The sequence below is a fragment of the Equus caballus genome, chromosome 16, assembly GCF_041296265.1.
Source record: "Equus caballus isolate H_3958 breed thoroughbred chromosome 16, TB-T2T, whole genome shotgun sequence".
NCBI classification, from domain to species: Eukaryota; Metazoa; Chordata; class Mammalia; order Perissodactyla; family Equidae; genus Equus; species Equus caballus.
This window is the reverse complement of record NC_091699.1, coordinates 20,291,596-20,308,557: the sequence shown is the minus strand read 5'-3', so window position 1 is coordinate 20,308,557 and position 16,962 is coordinate 20,291,596. Positions and strand designations below refer to the sequence as shown.

The 16,962-nt window shown below is 42.2% G+C and overlaps 1 protein-coding gene across 13 annotated transcripts in view; it reads left to right on the top strand.

Annotated features, from left to right (window-relative positions):
* Positions 1-16,962, top strand: part of GRM7 (glutamate metabotropic receptor 7) — an 828,681-nt gene that overhangs the window by 634,487 nt on the left and 177,232 nt on the right. For 2 of the 13 annotated variants that reach the window (XR_011427215.1, XR_011427214.1), the window contains exon 8: positions 1,326-1,366. The exons of the other annotated variants lie outside the window; for them this stretch is intronic. The gene's annotated coding sequence lies outside the window, so the exon portion shown is untranslated. The remainder of the gene's footprint in view (positions 1-1,325; positions 1,367-16,962) is intronic. 13 annotated transcript variants of the gene reach the window in all.

The following is a 16,962-nucleotide window of genomic DNA, read 5'->3' as shown; positions in this document are numbered from 1 at the left end:
CATATTTCTGCATGTTTTGAGAACAACTGAATTCAGCTTTTGTTCCAGAATATTTTGCTTCAGAATAATTTTTTCAAGGATATTTATATAGTGGACGCTGTGGAGAATAGAGATAAGTTTCTCCTTATAAAGCGGAGGACAGATTTACTTTCTCTCCAGGATGATAAAAATAACGTCTCTGTCCATGTCAAAGCTTGGATAGGTTTGGATGCAGGCCCTATGAGATACTGGGGTTCCCTTTACTCAAGCTGCTTCACTTGTAATGCGGTCCACAGCATGTACAGGATGCATCTGGCCCTGTGGGAATTCCCACATCTGCCTATGCTAAGTGAGGCTTGGGAAATCAGCACAAGTGGTGTCACTCTGGCTATTGCTATTAAATGTGAGTAGTAAACTGTCCTTTTTCTCTGACCCAGGGGTTGCACATCTCCTGCCAGCATCCATGAGGCCGTGGTAGGCTAACTCCTTAGAATATAAGTGGAGTTAGATCCCAGAAGCTTTACACTTCTTGACATTGACTTGATAGATTTTTTGTAATCATTAAATGTAATTATGTGTAAAGCACATATGACAATGCCTATGCCTAGTCTATAATAGTTACACAGTAAGTGGGAGCTAGAATTAGTTTAGTTTTGCTTTGTTTTTTTGGTGAAGAAGATTGGCTCTGACCTAACATCTGTTGCCCATCTTCCTCTTTTTTTGCTTGAGGATTGTCACTGAGCTAACATCTGTGGCAATCGTCCCATATTTTGTATGTGGGACACCACCACAACATGGTCTTATGAGTGGTGTGTAGGTCCATGTCCAGGATCCAAACCTGTGAACCCTGGGCCACTGAAGCAGAGCACATGAGCCCAACCACCACGCCACCAGGCTGGCCTCTAGAATTAATATCTTTCTTCTTCTTCTTTTTATTTTTAATTCATTTTTTGGTGAGGAAGATTGGCCCTGAACTAACATCTGTGTCCAATCTTGCTCTTCTTTTTTTCTCCCCAAAGCCCCAGTACATAATTGTACATCCTAGTTGTAAGTCATTCCAGTTCTCCTATGTGGGATGCCACCGTAGCATGGCTTGATGAGCAGTGTGAGCAGTGTGTACGTCTGTGCTCAGGATCCAAACTGGCAAACCCCGGGCTGCCAAAGCAGAGCACACGAACTTACCCACTCAGCCACGGAGCAGGTCCCCCTCTTCTTTTGATTATTTTATTGCCTCCCTCAGAGGATTGATGTGGGCTTAAGGTGAATGACATTAGCACAGTGTGTGGCCCATGGAAGGCTCTCAGGCAGGAGGTGATTTCTTTTCATACATTTATCATATTTTGCAGAGACTATGAAAACAAGAAGGGACCACAGACCCGCTTCTAAGGTAAATTAACTTCTCAAGCTATTTTCCAGAACTTGGCTAAAGGAGGGTGACCCCACGGGGTGGGGACAAGGGCTTCATACTTCAGTGCAGCTTTCTAGGACCTTACCTTCCACCCAAAGCTACTGTGAACCGCGCAAGGTAGAGTCTTGCCATATCCAGGGACAGACTTTGGTCCTGTGTTCTAATTCTATACTAGTGCTTCTCTTGGGGAAGAATATATATAATCTTTGAACCTAAAGCTTTCATTGAAGAATAGCTGATAGATATTGGTCTTCCTGGTTCTTGAACTAAATTTCATTCAACAAAATCATGTCTTAATGGGGGAGGAAGCACTTTGTGGCCAGGCATCCCTGATCACTTAGTTGCATTCACTCCCCAATATTCTTTTGAAAAATATTACCATGTGTTTGCTGCAGGACGGGCTTTTGCTACGCACTAGCTATGGCGGTGAATGAAATAGACTTGGTCACTATCCTTAGGGAGCTTACAATCGAGCAAAGAAGACAGCAATAAATGAGTAACATACAAATAAATCACAGTGCTATTAATTGGGCTAATTAATCGGGCTAAATAACCCACTCCCAAACCTCAGCAGCCTAGCATAATAAAAGTTTATTTCTCTCTTATGTCACAGTGAGGTGTGGCTGGACAGTGGGGACTGGGGTTGGTGTGGGGATGGGAGGGTGTCTTGGGCTCCATTCTGTCTTTCAAGGGCCTAGACTCTTTCCATCAGTCAGTACTGCCATTTTTAGGGCCTCTTCCCTTCTTTGTATTCAGCAGGCAGCGAAAAGGCAGGACAGTGGAGGGGAAGATTTTATGGGCAGTTTGCCAGCGGTGCACACAACTTCTGCTTGTAGGGTAAATACGAGGGAGGCTTGGACAGGTGGTCAGCTGGGTGCCTAGAAGAGCCTTTAGTTGTTTAGTTGTCTTCTGCCACAAGGGAGACGGTGGTGAACAACAGGATGGTTAGGGGCAGCACCACTCAGGAAGTGACTTTGGTTAGGAATGTAGGTTCTGGGGTCGGACTGCCTGGGTCTCCTGCTGGCTCCGCCACTTGCCAGCTGGGGGCCTCAGGTGTAGTGACCCAGTCTCTCTATGCTCACTCTTCTCAGCTATAAAATGTGGATGACGGTAATAGAGTGGTTGTGAGAAATCAAATGGAATAACCAATGCATTCCATAAATAACCTTTAGTGCAGGGTCTGACTGATTTATTCTAAGTACATCAGCACAGTTAAGTTATTATCATGGTTGTCATTAGTAATGATAAGGCAAGACCTCAAAGAATTAGAATTTTAAACCAGTGTGGCAGAAGACACTATGGTCTCTTTGTTACCACACCCTCCACGCCCGCCTCAGTGTGTCATTTCACCCGGACCTTTGCTCACCGGCGTTGGAGTAGCCGGCACTTTCTTACCTTCCTGGTTATATCAGGTCCCCCATGCCTGCCTCCTAACCAGGACTCTGACGGAGTAGACGCATGGTTTTAACTTGAACTCAAATTTTGCGAATAGCCGTGTTGCCTTTGTCTCTTATCAATTGATGTGTTCAACTAGCTTTTCTCCGGAGTTCCTTTTAGTCTTAACACTCTAGATAGCTTTTAATGGAAGATTAAAACATTATTATGACTGCCTGGATTCCATATCTCGCATTTGGCAGTAGGAATCTTGAATTGGCAGATATTTTCACTTACAGGCACTTATATTCAAGGCAGACACTTACAGTTAGGGAGCAGAACCATTACTCGTCGCAGTGGAGCAAGTAGCAGCCCCTAAAGGCGTTAGTCTGCTAACTTTTCCCTTCTGTGCTTTTCCCATCCCTACGCTGTGTAGCTGTCCTACTATGGAGTCAGAAGCCCACCCTACCCACCTACTTAAAAGACACACTTTGCATGATGGGCCAGGGCATTGTTAAACTTAAAAAAAATTAATTTCTAAGTGAAAAGTGTGAATGAAAATCAGCATTTTAGATGATTAACGTAGATTAAACTCTATGTTTGAATTATTTTCGCCTCTAGTAAGTAGGGTTCAAGAGGCATAATATTTGTTACAAACACCTGTTGCAATACTTCATGGGAAGTGCCTAACAGAGTGCCTGGCGTATAGTGAGCACCGAGTCGATGCTACTGTAATTAGTTATGGTTTTGGTATTCGTTTGACTGATCTTCATGGATTGTCTATTTTATGCCAGCCATTGTTCAAGCTGATAAGGACGCAATGGTGAACACTGTCTCTGCGCTCACTGAACTTGCCACTGGTAGAGGGAACAGATGATAACCAAATGCTCTCTCGCATACAATATCAAACTGCATCTGTGATAATGACTGTTGCTCTCAGTCCACTGTGCTATCAGTCTCATTTCACTGAAATGGGAGATTAGGAATGGCTTCCTTGAAGAAGTGACCTGGGAGCTGAGGACTGAAGGATGGAACAGGAGCTAGCCTGGGCAAGGGGAAGAAAAGCAATCCATCAGAGGGAGCAGAATTTGCTCGAAGGTCTCAGATAAGCGTCAGCCTTTGAAGAAGGCTAAGGGGATCGTGACGTGGGATGAGGCCAAAGAGCAGGTCTTGAAGGCAACAGTGAGAGTTATGGTCTTTCACTTCAGAGCAATGAAAACCCATTTAAGGGTTTTAAGCAGAGAAGAGTAGGGATGATATGACTAGAATAGATTTGACTTTTGAGAAGATCACTGTATCTGGAGGGTGGAGATGAGCGGATGTGTGTTGACCAGAGTGAAGGTTCTTCTAAGGCTCTAGGGTTTCATGAGAAATGAAGAGAGCTCAATCTCTGCGGGATAAAAGTAAAGAATGAGAAATGTAGGTGACTATGTACCACCTGCATGATAGGCTCTTCGAAGTTAAAATGGACGGGACTTGGTGATGGATTACAGAAGATGAGAAGGAAGGAGGAAGTGTTGAGAGAGACTCTCCAAGGATTCTGATTTCCTAAACTGCGGATAGTCATGCCATTCCCAAAGACAGTGCCGGATCTTAGGACAAAGATGATGAAGTAGTTTCGAAGTTTGAGGTTATATTTTGTAATTAATATTAATTTAAAATTATAGTTAGAATGGCAATATTTGTCATTTAAAAAATGTAATAAGGAAGAAAGAAAAGGAAAATAAATTACCATGTATTCATCACCTCCTATGTATTCGGTACTTTCAATTTATCTTGGTTCATTTTTCTAGTAACCTTCTAAGGCACACATGTCCACACTGATCGAATTGGCAAAAGGTTCTGAAAGATTTAGTGACTGGCCTGAGAACACACAACTAATGATTAGCAAAATATGTGTTTGGTCTCAGTTTCTATCAAAACCAAATCAACTGGAAGCTTTTCAACACAAAATATTTTCTCTGTACCCACTTTATGTTGGTTTTGTGAGGGACAGCATGGGACTCCAGCCCTCAGGAAATTTCTTTTGGGGAGATACTGGTTATAATTCCACAGTGGAGGTTTAAATGAGATGCCCTGGGCCTATAGAGGATGAGCCTTGAGATTGCTCTGTGCCTTCTGGAGATGAGAAACTCTGAACTGAGTCAGAGAAAGAGATTCACTTTGGCCAGCGTCAAGGATACGCAGAGGGACAGATGTGGCCTGGCCTCTATGGGATGATAGAGTCATCAAATGGAGTTGGAGGAAAAGGAGAGAGGGTGAAGCAAGAGGGTGTGTAAAGACATATTACAGCTACTGGAACTCTTTGATGTCTTTAGAAACCTAAGTTTGCCCATGAAACAGTAACTGAAAATCAAATTAAATGTACTTGGTAATAGTAAAAGACTTACGTTCATTAACAATCTTAAAATAATTTACAGTTAGAATTATAAAAAAGAATTCTGAGCCAGTCCTGATGGCCTACTGGTTAAAGTTCAGCATGCTCCACTTTGGTGACCCAGATTGGGTTCCCAGGCATGGAACCACACCACTCATCTGTCAGTAGCCACACTGTGGCAGCAGCTCACACAGAAGAACTAGAAGGACTTACAACTAGAATACACAACTATGTACTGGGGCTTTGGGGGGTAAAAAAAGAGGAAGATTGACAACAGATGTTAGCTCAGTGAATCTTTCCTAGCAAAAAAAAAAAAAAAAAAAAAACTGAACAAGGGCATACATAGGCAAAGCTCCTTTTTGTTCCCTTAAGTCTGTCATTTCCAAATAAAACAGCTCTTTTTTATATCTGAGCATAACCTCAGAGGGTCATAGAGTTGGAGGAGGAGGGGACCAATCTGTAGAAATAAACAGGATAAAAATTTAATGATTGACGTTTTGAACCCCTTGGAGCTTTTTTTTTTTTTTCATCTTGTCTCTTCTGGAAAACACACAAACACACACACAGACACGTGACAATTAATATAAGCTATGCAGTTAGTGAAGATGTTTTCACAAATCCATTAAAACATGCTTTAGAAACTGGTAATGGCATTTGCCTCCACGGAAGTTATCGGCAAGAATCAAAACAAAGCTAACTTTTCATGGGATGTGATTATGCACTTCTTGAATTTTCAGAAGATACTTTGAAGTCCGTTGTTTTTGTGGCCTGAAAGCCCCAAGATGTAAATAGAAAGATTATAGACTCAAACACTTAATACCTGAGCCTGAGTTCCCTCGTTCACGAAGAGCACGCACTAATTCTTACCTTGTGCGGTTTTTAACAAGGATTAGTGACAGTATGTCTTAATACCTGGCACAGAGTGGCTGCTCAATGATAATAATTCTCCTATTGAAGAGGAAAAGCCTTTTTTTATTGGTTGTAGCTAAATAAAGCATTTTGTGGCTAAGTTTTAGGTCTGAAGAGGTTTTGTTAGTAAAAATACTGACCTGGTATTCAAGAAGGAAAAAAAACGAAAGACCCCCAGCATTGATGTAGTGCTTCTGGGCCTTCAGAGAATTCCACAATTCCTGCACAATTATCCCTGTGAGAGGGAAGAGAACAAAATAATAATAACGATAATAGTAATAATAGTAAATATGCGTTATTATGCTAGGAAAGGCTTATTTTTGTGACCCAGGCCTAAGCTAATTTCATTTTCATCTCTTATATGTAATAAGAAAATTAGGGGTTGATATTTTTCTCTGGATTGTGTTGCCTAAATGTTATTGACACAGTCCTGGCATTAAACTATTATCATTTTCAAGCCCTGGATTAAGAAACTAATTACAAGGCTTTAATAGTTGAATCCTAGCTGCTAAGTCTTATGAATATTGTAGTACTGTCTACAAGGCTGAATAATTATTTGATCTGTTGACATGGTAACTGTTTTGCAAAAGCAATCTGTAAGGTTGTATTCTATCTTCAGAGCAGTCCTCAAGAATTGTGTTCAACTATGGCCATTGCAAGCTGGGAAGCTTGTTATTAAAAGCGTGCCCAGAAAACTGGTTAATTTTCCTGGGAGAGGATGTCAGTTAACCGTAATAGAATGATTTTGGTGCTGATTTTGTTTAATCAAACATCATGAAATAATTGAGCTCTGAACAAATGGCTTATTATAGAAATGTGCAGGTTGGCAAGAAAGGCTGGAGAGTGCGTTTCGATAAAGCATATATGCGAACGGTTACTTTTTTCATTAAAATGGGCAATTGCTGCGGGGCCTGGGGCTCAGGCCATGGTTTAGCTGTGGGGCCCTTACAGAGCTGCTTGATTTCTCATCCGAGATCAAGTCAGAAGCTCCGATGGGGGAGCACTTTCAGGTTTGAAGGAAAAGGGGCCTTTGCTTCTTATTTGTCACCTCTCAGGGCTGGAGAAGGACAAAACCCAAAGTTTGTGCCCAGCATTTGTTCACAGACGTCTTACACACTATCCCGGCTTCCACGGTCCCCAGAAGCATCTTTCAAAACATAATTTAACAAACTGTTCCAAACCTCTGGCTGCACGTAAGAATCATATGGGGAGTTTTTACAATATACTGATGTCTGGGCCCCATCTCTGGCCAATTAAACCAGAGCCCCTCTGGGTGGGCCCTCAAATTAAATATATTTCAAAAGCTCCCAGCGTATCCTGGCCAGAGGACCCAACTTTAAGCCATCAGCCACTCCACTGGATTAGTTCGCTCTCCTCTGCAAAGGTGAGTGAACACAAAGGATTACATTGTCAAATCTGATTTGCACAAGTTGGTGACCTGATCCAATGTTTTAGTTAGCCCAGGCTGACTAACGGAACACCACAGATGGGGTAGCATCAACAATAGACATTTATTTCCTCACAGCTATGGAGGCTGGCAGTCTAACATCAAGATGCCATCAGGGTTGGTTTCTGGTGAGGCCTCACCTCCTGGCTTGTAGATGGCTGCCTTCTTGCTGTGTCCTCACGTGGCCTCTCCTCTGTGTGTGCACACTCCTGGTGACTCCTCACTCTCATAAGGACACCTGTCCTATCGGATTAGGGCCTTGCCCTTATGAGCTCATTTAATCTTAAAAATCTCCTTTAAGGCCCTATCACCAAATACAGTCACATTGATGGGTCAGGCCTTCAATATATGAATTTGGGGAGGACACTATTTAGGCCATAACACCCAGTGGCAAACTTTACTCCTGTTTCCAGAGTTACAAATAATTGTGAGACACAGACAAAGCAGGGAACGGTCTGGAAGTATCAATACCACTCCCCGGGGCCTGCCTGCCTCAGGTCACACTTTGGCCCAGGGTAATAAATTAGGTCTGTGAGCAATGTCTGTGTCTACATACAAAAAAGAGAGTTGTTTTGGTCATGAAACATCATTATTTTAAACGTAGATAGATAGACAGCTTACATGATGTTTTCCAGGGAATCATACCCTGTAAATTGATACACTCCAGGTTTGTTGACCATAACAATCCCAGACAAACAAATTGTATCCTGCTAAAAACATTCCACTTCCACAGATAAGAAGCCTCAAGCTAGCATATACCATTTGGTTGCCAGGAGGTCTGTTGCTAGTAAAAGGAAATTGGACCAAGCAACTGTTCTTCTTTGTTTCTGGAAGATGCTCCCACATTCACCCTCCCCTTCCCGCACCCCATAAAGGAAGAGAATGAATTGAAAACCTGCTTCTAACCATATCCTTCACAACGGGCCATGTGACAGTCCTGAGGTGAGCTCGTTCTTCCTCTTCACTGTCATGTAGAGTGGTGTTACCCTCACCACTAAACTCTGGACACACTCTCTGACTTTTCTTCCTCTAACACTTTGCTGTTAAAGTGTGATCTCCAGACCTGCACCATCCCCTGGGAGCTTGTTAAAAATGAAGACTCTCAAGCTCCCCCAAAGCTGACTGAATCAGAATCTATCTTTTCACAAGATTCCCCGGGGGATTTGTTTGCACATTCAAGTTTGAGAAGCACTGTTCTAAGACTTCCCTGCCAAATCTTCCCTGCCTCAGGGCCTTTGCACCTGCCCTGTTACTTCCCATGCTATGTCCTCACTTTTCAGATCACAGCTTAAAAATCACCTCTTCAGCCTCTCTTGCCTTCTATTTAAAAGAGTTGCCCCCATGTTATTTTGCATTCACACATTATTTATTTCCTACTTAATACTTCTTACAATATGTACTTTATTCATTTGTTGTATTGTTGTTGCTTTGGCTGCCTCGCCAACTCTAAGCTCCTTGAGGTTGGAAGTCATATCCAACTTGTTTAGCAGTTGTCTCCTAATGAACATCACTTGGTGCATACTGAGTGGCCTGGAAATAGTTGTTGAACCAAAGTGAGCCAACTGAATTTCCATGGTCCGGTGCCTCACTGTGTCTCTAACATTATCCTCTTTCTTCCTTGCTTGCGCTTGACTTAAACTGCTTACATCCCCTCATCTTCATCACCATCCCTGAAGGCAGTGCTTTCATGCTTTCTTATGTTTTCTCAAACTGCTCGCTCTTCGTGACTGCTTTTTCCCCACCTGCCCCACTAAAGAACTTATATTTATCTTCAGAGTCTCTGCTCCAATATCCTAGCAAAGGCAGCTTAAGGACCAATGGGCCACAACTGTATTTTGAATTATATTGGATTTTAGTGAGATTTACATGCAAATTTCTACCATGACACCAAAATCCCATAGAGGGAGAGGAAATTGTGGTTTCTCCCATCTTATTGTCGTTGCTTAATGTAGTGCATGGAACACAGGAACTGCTCAGTAAATGGCCTTTGAATTATGAGACAAGAGAAATACAAGAGGATGTCAGGAGGATGGTATAGGGACCACCTGCGTCTACTTCAAAATCTTGGCAGGAAAGATTCTTCCTGGACAGCATAGTCTCTATTTTCATGTGCGCACTTCTCGTGATGAAAAAGTACTTTCATACCCGTTGAGTCTTCCAGCAGTCCTGAAAAGATAAGCTGAATCAAAGAAACACTTCATTTGTCTCACTTTCCTTAGATAACCCAGCTTCTCGATATAAAAATAAGCAAGTATGCTGTCTCAGTCCATTCAGGCTGTTAGAACCAAATACCAGAGACCGGGTGGCCCACAACAACAGAAACTGATTTCTCACAGTTCTGGAGGCGCCTAAGTCCGAAGTCAAGGAGCTGACAGATTGGGCGTCCGGTGAGGCCTGCAGCCTGGTTCACAGAGGGCCATTTTCTCACTGTGTCCTAACTGGTAAGGGAACTCTCGGGGATCCCTGTATAAGGGCGTTAACCCCATTCACGAGGGCTCCACTCTTATGACCGAATCCCTTCCCAAAGGCCCCACCTCCTAATTCCATCACAATTGGCATTAGGCTTCAACATAGGAATTTGGGAGGGGGACACAAACTTTCAGTCCCCCCTAGCACGTGCTGTCTAGTTTAGAGGCCGCTTCTCTCTTAGCTCTGTGGACGTATAAATTTGTGAGACAGTAGACTCCATTTCTTAAGCAGTCTAACTGAATGTTTTTATATATACATGTGGGGATAAACATCAGTGCACATACATCTCTACAGCCTTCTGCAGACCTCCTTAGACATGGGACAGAATTCAGTGACAGTAAGTGGCTACTTACTTAGATGCGGTATGAAGGCTATCAAAAGGCCACTTGCCAAATACGTCACTCCCATATCCCCTGAGCTGGCAATGGAGCCTGAAATCCCAACTATTTGCGTTGTTTCCCCAGATTAACGTGGAGATGTCTCTTAAAGAGATGATTGTCCAATTCATCGTTGGACAGGACGTGCTTTAACAACAATATTATTGGCATGCTCAGTTTGTAGCGAGCAGTAACCCACTTCCCCATAATATGCAGGTTGGCTTTTTAGTTTGACTGGCCATGTGTTCACAAGGAGGACGCATTTGGCTCAGTCTTGCTAACCTGAGTCAGGGAGACGATGTGACAGTCAGCAGGGGCTGCACAGACAAAGGCGTGGAGGCAGTGAGCAAGAGAAAACTAAAAGCTGCATGAAACAATAGTTTGTTCTTCTTATCATGAAAACATTAGAAGACAGAAATAAAAATACTTATTTTAATTAAATATTAAAATACTTTCTTTAAAACACTCTTGTATGTACAATCATATTTGATTCTCCTATAACTCCATTTTGCTGGTGAGGAAATCAAGCCCCACAGAAGACCAAGATGATCCAGCTAGTCTTCTGAGAGTTGACAACCCAGTTCATGTTCTGGGACTTTCCATGACCCCACAGGTTACACTAGCCCTAACAGGGACAAGATCTGAAAGGCAGTGCTAGAATCCTAATCAGAGTATTAGTTAACCCATCATGACACTGTTTTCCACAGTGTTATTGGAGGGATACATATTCTGCAGGATGTTGAGGTAACAGATGTTACAGGAGGGGAAAGAATGATTCGTTCTGTACTCCACTGAATTGGAAAGCACTGGCTTAAATCAAGGCACAGTCTCTTCTAAATAGCAAAACTTCTCAGGATCTTCAATCAACAAATATGCATCATGGCTCCCCTGCATGGCGATACTGAATAGTGTGGTTTCCTACATTCCAAAGACCATATTGCAGGGCTAGTATTCATCAGAATGAAATGTGGGTAACTATCCTAAATGATCTGTATACAAACAGTTTCTACCCTTTAGTTCAGAAAAGGGAAGCAAGAGATTCAGAAGCTTAAAAAAATGGAAAGGAGGGAAAAGAGGGGAAAAAAACCAGAAATAAAATCAAAAGCCCTTTTGTCTCGTCGTAACCTGACTGATCGGCATTCTTCCTCGCTTACCTGGCAGAGAGCGCCACTGACCCGAGGTGAGTGGGAGAAAAGCAATTTGCAGGTTGTCTGAGTGTGAAAACCTGCGATGAATGGCTGAGCTGCTTAGAAAAGGAGATTTAGTAGCAGTCATCTGAGGACTTGCATTGTTCTTGCTTGTATAGTTTGTCATATTTAAAGCAGGTCAGCCTTGGGAGGCTCACACAAAAAGGAGGAATGAAGGGCGTTCAGGGGCACTAAAAGAAGACATTTTTCTCCTAAGGATTTTATCCCTTTACCTCCTGATCCCAGGAGTTCTTTCTTGGGATAGAATCCGCTCAGGTTCCATTCCATCTTTTAGGCTCTGAGGGGTTTAAAAAAATACATAGTGGCCCCAGTTTTCAAAGGATAAGTAGAAGAGGTAGGAGAATCGTACAGATAAAATGCTAAGAGATTTCAACAGAGGGCAAGGGCATTTATGCCTTGGAGGCATTGGGGAAGATTTGGGGCTGTTGAGCTAGTTGTTGAAGAATTAGGGGAAAAGCACGACAGCTAAAAGGACAAGGGTAAAGGAAATAATGCAAATAGGGGATTGCAGACTATTAAGGGGAAGCATAAACAGGGCCATTAGCTAGAAGAGCGAAGGGTATTTGGGGTGTGGAGGTAGATGAGGCTGGAGTCTGCTTTGGAGTGACTTCAATGCTAAAATGAGGTATCTGCACTGTGTCAAGTAGGCAGTGGATTTTAAGCCAGAGTAAAGTAGAGCCACACTCGCCAGCAAGGCACTCTGTCAACTCCAAGACATTGGCCACTGTGAGTGAATCTTCCAAGCATAGGGGTGAACAGAAGGAAACAAAGTGGATGTGATCTCCCGAAGTGGAGGAAGATGATGGATCAAGAAGCAAACATCCAGATGTTTAATTTCAGATAGTAACCACGACGAAGAGAAATAAAACAGTAAAAGGATAAGAAATGAAAGGGAAGACCTAAAATCAGAGACAGCTATCAAGAAGACACAGGAATGATAACTTTAATAGATCAATGTCTTTGGGGACAAAGAGAAAAGGGGTTTATGGAAGAAGATTGGGACAAACTTTGTTATTTTTGGAGGGGAGCAAAGTGGAGAGGGGTGTCAGAGATGACACTGTAGTGACTAATAGTAATTTCAGTAGACGTAACTCATTAAGCTTTGACTATGTGCCAGCAATGTGCTTCCCATGCACTGATTATCTCAGTAAGTCTAGGAGGTAGTCATTACTGTCTTCACTGCATAGATTAAAAAATTAAGCTTCAGAGAGCTTAGATGATTTGGCCAAGGTCACTCTGCTAAGATTTGTGTCCGTATCCACCGGAGCCCAATGCTGATGTTATTTTCTTTTTTAAAGATTTTCTTTTTTTTCCTTTTTCTCCTCAAAGCCCCCCAGTACATAGCTGTATATTCTTAGTTGTGAGTCCTTCTAGTTGTGGCATGTGGGATATCCCGCCTCAGCACGGCTTGATGAGCGGTACCATGTCCTCACCCAGGATTCAAACCAACAAAACACTGGGCCACCTGCAGCAGAGGATGAGAACTTAACCACTCAGCCATCAGGCGGGCCACCCAATGCTGATGTTATCAACTCCTTTGGTATGTGAGGGTGTGTAGGGAGGTCTAGAGAAAAGGACGGAAGGTGACACGTTCAGTTTTAGATGATAGAGTCTAAAATGCCACTATGGAATTGATTGCTGGTGATATTTGGCTGGAAGAATCAGACCTCAAGAGAGACAGAAGGACCAAGAATGGCCGTCTTAAAGTTCTTTGCATAGATTAAGTTGATCTTTGGAACCATAAAATATTCTAATAAAAACTAATAATTATGGGGCTGGCCTAGTGCACAGCGGTTAAGTTCACACGTTCTGCTTCGGCGGCCCAGGGTTTGCCAGTTGGGATCCCGGGAGTGGACATGGCACCGCTTGGCAAGCCATGCTGTGGTAGGCGTCCCGCATATAAAGTAGAGGAAGATGGCACAGATGTTAACTCAGGGCCAGTCTTCCTCAGCAAAAAGAGGAGGATTGGCAGCAGATGTTAGCTCAGGGCTAATCTTCCTCAAAAAAAAACCCAAACCTAATAATTATTAGGGAGCTACGATGTCTCAGGCACCATGCTAGTTCCTGACACATGTTATTTCATTTAGTCTTCATAACAAATAAGCTTAGGAAGCTGGCACTTGGATTGTCTACTTGCTTTTGGTCATGTGGTCTGGAGGTGATGAAGCCAGTCTGTAAATCCAGGAAAGTCTCAGTTCCTAGCTCATGCTCTATTTAGCACTGTAACTAAGCTGACCAATGGAAAAAGTAGAGTGTTCAGAGAATAGTCAGGGACCTATTGAAATCAACTTTTGTCCCTGGATACAGATTGCACATGACTTGTTTTTCTCCCTCTCCATGGTGTGTTAATTGTGTTCATTTTCCCTCTACCTGGCAATTCAGTGCTTCATATTTAATTCCCTTTCTCCTCTCAAGAAAATGCCAAGGACATTTCAGGGGTTAACTTTTATTCTATAGATATGTATTAAATGACTGGAAAACAGATGAGACACGTAAGTCATTATGGATTCTTTCATCAAGTGTAATTATTGTTAAGCTGAAATTTTGGCTGGGGAAAAGACACTTCTAGAGGAGGGGTCAGGTTTTTCTTTTCTTCATGCTGTTGTTCACCTATTCAATCTGACAATGCTCTCGAGCCCCCTCCCAGATAATAAGTTTGCAACCGTGAATGAAGCAGACCGAAGCTCTGGTCTCATGGAGCTTACACGTCAGTTAGGAGACAGACTTCAATGAAATCATATATTCGCATAATTACAAATTGTGTTAAGTTTTTTATAGAGGGCTCTTTGAGATTTTCTAAAATGATGACCTAATCCATTGGGATAGGGACTTCCTGAGCAAGGGGCTAGTGAACTGAAGAGCTGTTGGGCAGCATAGTGTAGTACAAAAGCCACTGAGGGACAGGAAGCTTCATGGAACTCGAAGCCAGGAGAGTGAAGCCAGTTGATGTGCATTCCTGCAGACGATGCAGGAGCATCTGGGAGGTCTAAGAGCAAGCAGAAGTCATCAGAGAGATTAAGCAAAAAGGTGACAAAATTAGATCTCCATGCTAAAGGGTCTGTCTGGCTATGGTGCAGATAATGGGATTAGGAAAAGGCCAGTAGGAAAGGGAGGTGAAGACACTTGATAGGAAGCACTTGCAGAGCAGGTGTGGTCTCAAAGTTGAGAAAAGAGGCTTCCTCTCTCTAAGACACTCATCTTTTGTTCCTGGCAATTAAAATAGAGTCTATTACACAGTAAGCTTACTTAGTAAATATACTTTGTGGGATGAAATAATTAACCTACCTGATTGCAAGAGATAGGAGTTGTTGATAACTTAGATGTGGGGGGCAAAGGGAAAGGAATGTGTCAAAGATGACACAACTTCTGGTTTATGGAGAGAGAAGCCTGCCATGCACTAGAGCTTTGTCCTTCTCTTTTCTTTGCACCTGAGTTGGTCAAGATTTTCTGTAAAGTGCTGGATAGTAAATAGTTTAGGCTTTGTGGGCCCTGCATTCACAACTACTCAGTTCTGCCATTGTAGCCTAAGATTGGCCATAGATGACATGTAGTTGAATGAGCAATGTTCCAATAAAACTTTATTTATTGACAAAACCATTCGGTGGGCAGGATTTGGCTCACGGGCCATAGTTTGCCAATCCCTGGTGCGGATCATGAATTCAGTTTTGGACAAGTTTAATTTGACGTTATTTTGAGACATCCTTGTGAATATGTTTACATTATAAATTATTCTTAAATCCAGGCTTTAAAAAACTACTTTCAAATGCATTTAGTATTTAGAACAAGATTAAATATCTAATCTTTGACTGTAAAGCTTTTAGGGAACTGTGTCCCCAGAGGGGGAATAAATAAGAGATTTTTTTGTAGTTAGCATGCTAATTGTGAGGAGATGGCTCCTCTAGTGGCAGCATTGTTTCAGAAAGAGACAGCTAACTAGTGTCAGCACTTGTGCATAGTATGGCCACCTGAGTATATGGTACTTTTCAAAAGGCATCAACATTGTAAAAAATTGGAGATTCCACAGAGGACTTTTTTCTGATTCATCTGGAAAAATAAATTGAAGTTCTAAAACTGAGTAAAGGCAACCCTTTAGTTAGAAGTGTAGACAAGTTTCATAAAGAAAGAGAAACCTAGATTTACTCTAGAGGCAAACTGTTCAGTTAGTCTGGGAACTTTTCATTAGGTAAATTTAAAACGAGAACCCTCCTATTGGCCCTTATGTTTGAGGGAAATGCAAGCACTGAAACAGTAAATGCAGGTCATTTAGGCAGTGCTCTTATGAAATCTGTTGTCGATGTACAAGTTAACATATGTGGATGTATAATTTAATGTGCTCCTTTAGACTTGGTTGTTTTGGGGGCGGAGATGGTTCTTACTCCCACCCACTTCATCCGTTTACTTCCTACGCTTGGCCTCTGTCGGCATTTTCTGTTATTTGGTCAATGACGTTATGAAACAAATCCAGAGAGCTTCCTGATTTGTAATTCTACTACAGCTTCATGCTTTCCCATTAAAGCATAAGAGACTATAACTGAGCCTTTGATTCAGACTTTTAATGAGAGGCAGTGCCTCACAAGGTCAAGAATAGAAGCCCAGAGAAGGAAATCTGGAGTCACTGGGTTCTCTAAACAGCACACAGATCTTCTAGGTCCCAGCCCTTCAGAGAGCTTAGTTCAATGGTTCCCAAACTCGTCTGTAAGGCATCTGGGGAGCTGTCAACACACTGATGTCTACTTGGAATTTTTAGAAGATGCTCAAGTGATTCAAACGTGCAGACAAGTTGGGAACCACTGGCTTAATTCAAAACAAAGTCTCAGTAACTGTGCAAAGTTGTCCACATGTTGGACCTCCGGAGGCTTTGTAGTGAGATGAAGCTCTGAACCCCTCCACGAACGCCCAGGACCTACCTTAGTTAAAAGCCAATCCTAATAGTTCTGTGTATGACACTTTTTTCCTAGAGTACATAAAAAAGGATGATTTCTATAATTACAAATTTTGAATAAGTAGAATCTGAATTAATGTGTGTTTTTATTGTAATATAGCAGTCCCCAAATTCTGTTTCATAGTCTAATCATGCTGCCTCAGCTTTAAAAATAGGAGCTAGTCTTTTTTAAGCATAGAGATGGTACAGAATTCCACGTGAGGCTCTTGCTAGCCACTCCACCTTACCCCCACACACACACCAGAACCGAAACCTGGCTCTTTTCTAGGACTAAAAATTCAATATTCCTGTGTATTTTTCCTAAAAAGCTTTTTCCATAAATCAGACAGGACAAACGTATTTTAATGAACAAATGGTGTTTTAATTAGAAAGTTCTTTTTAAATTAGCTCATTCTATTAAGATTTTAATAAGTAAAAATAGTATTGCAGAGAATTATGCAATGAAAGCACCAGCCAGCTTGGTTTACAGAGT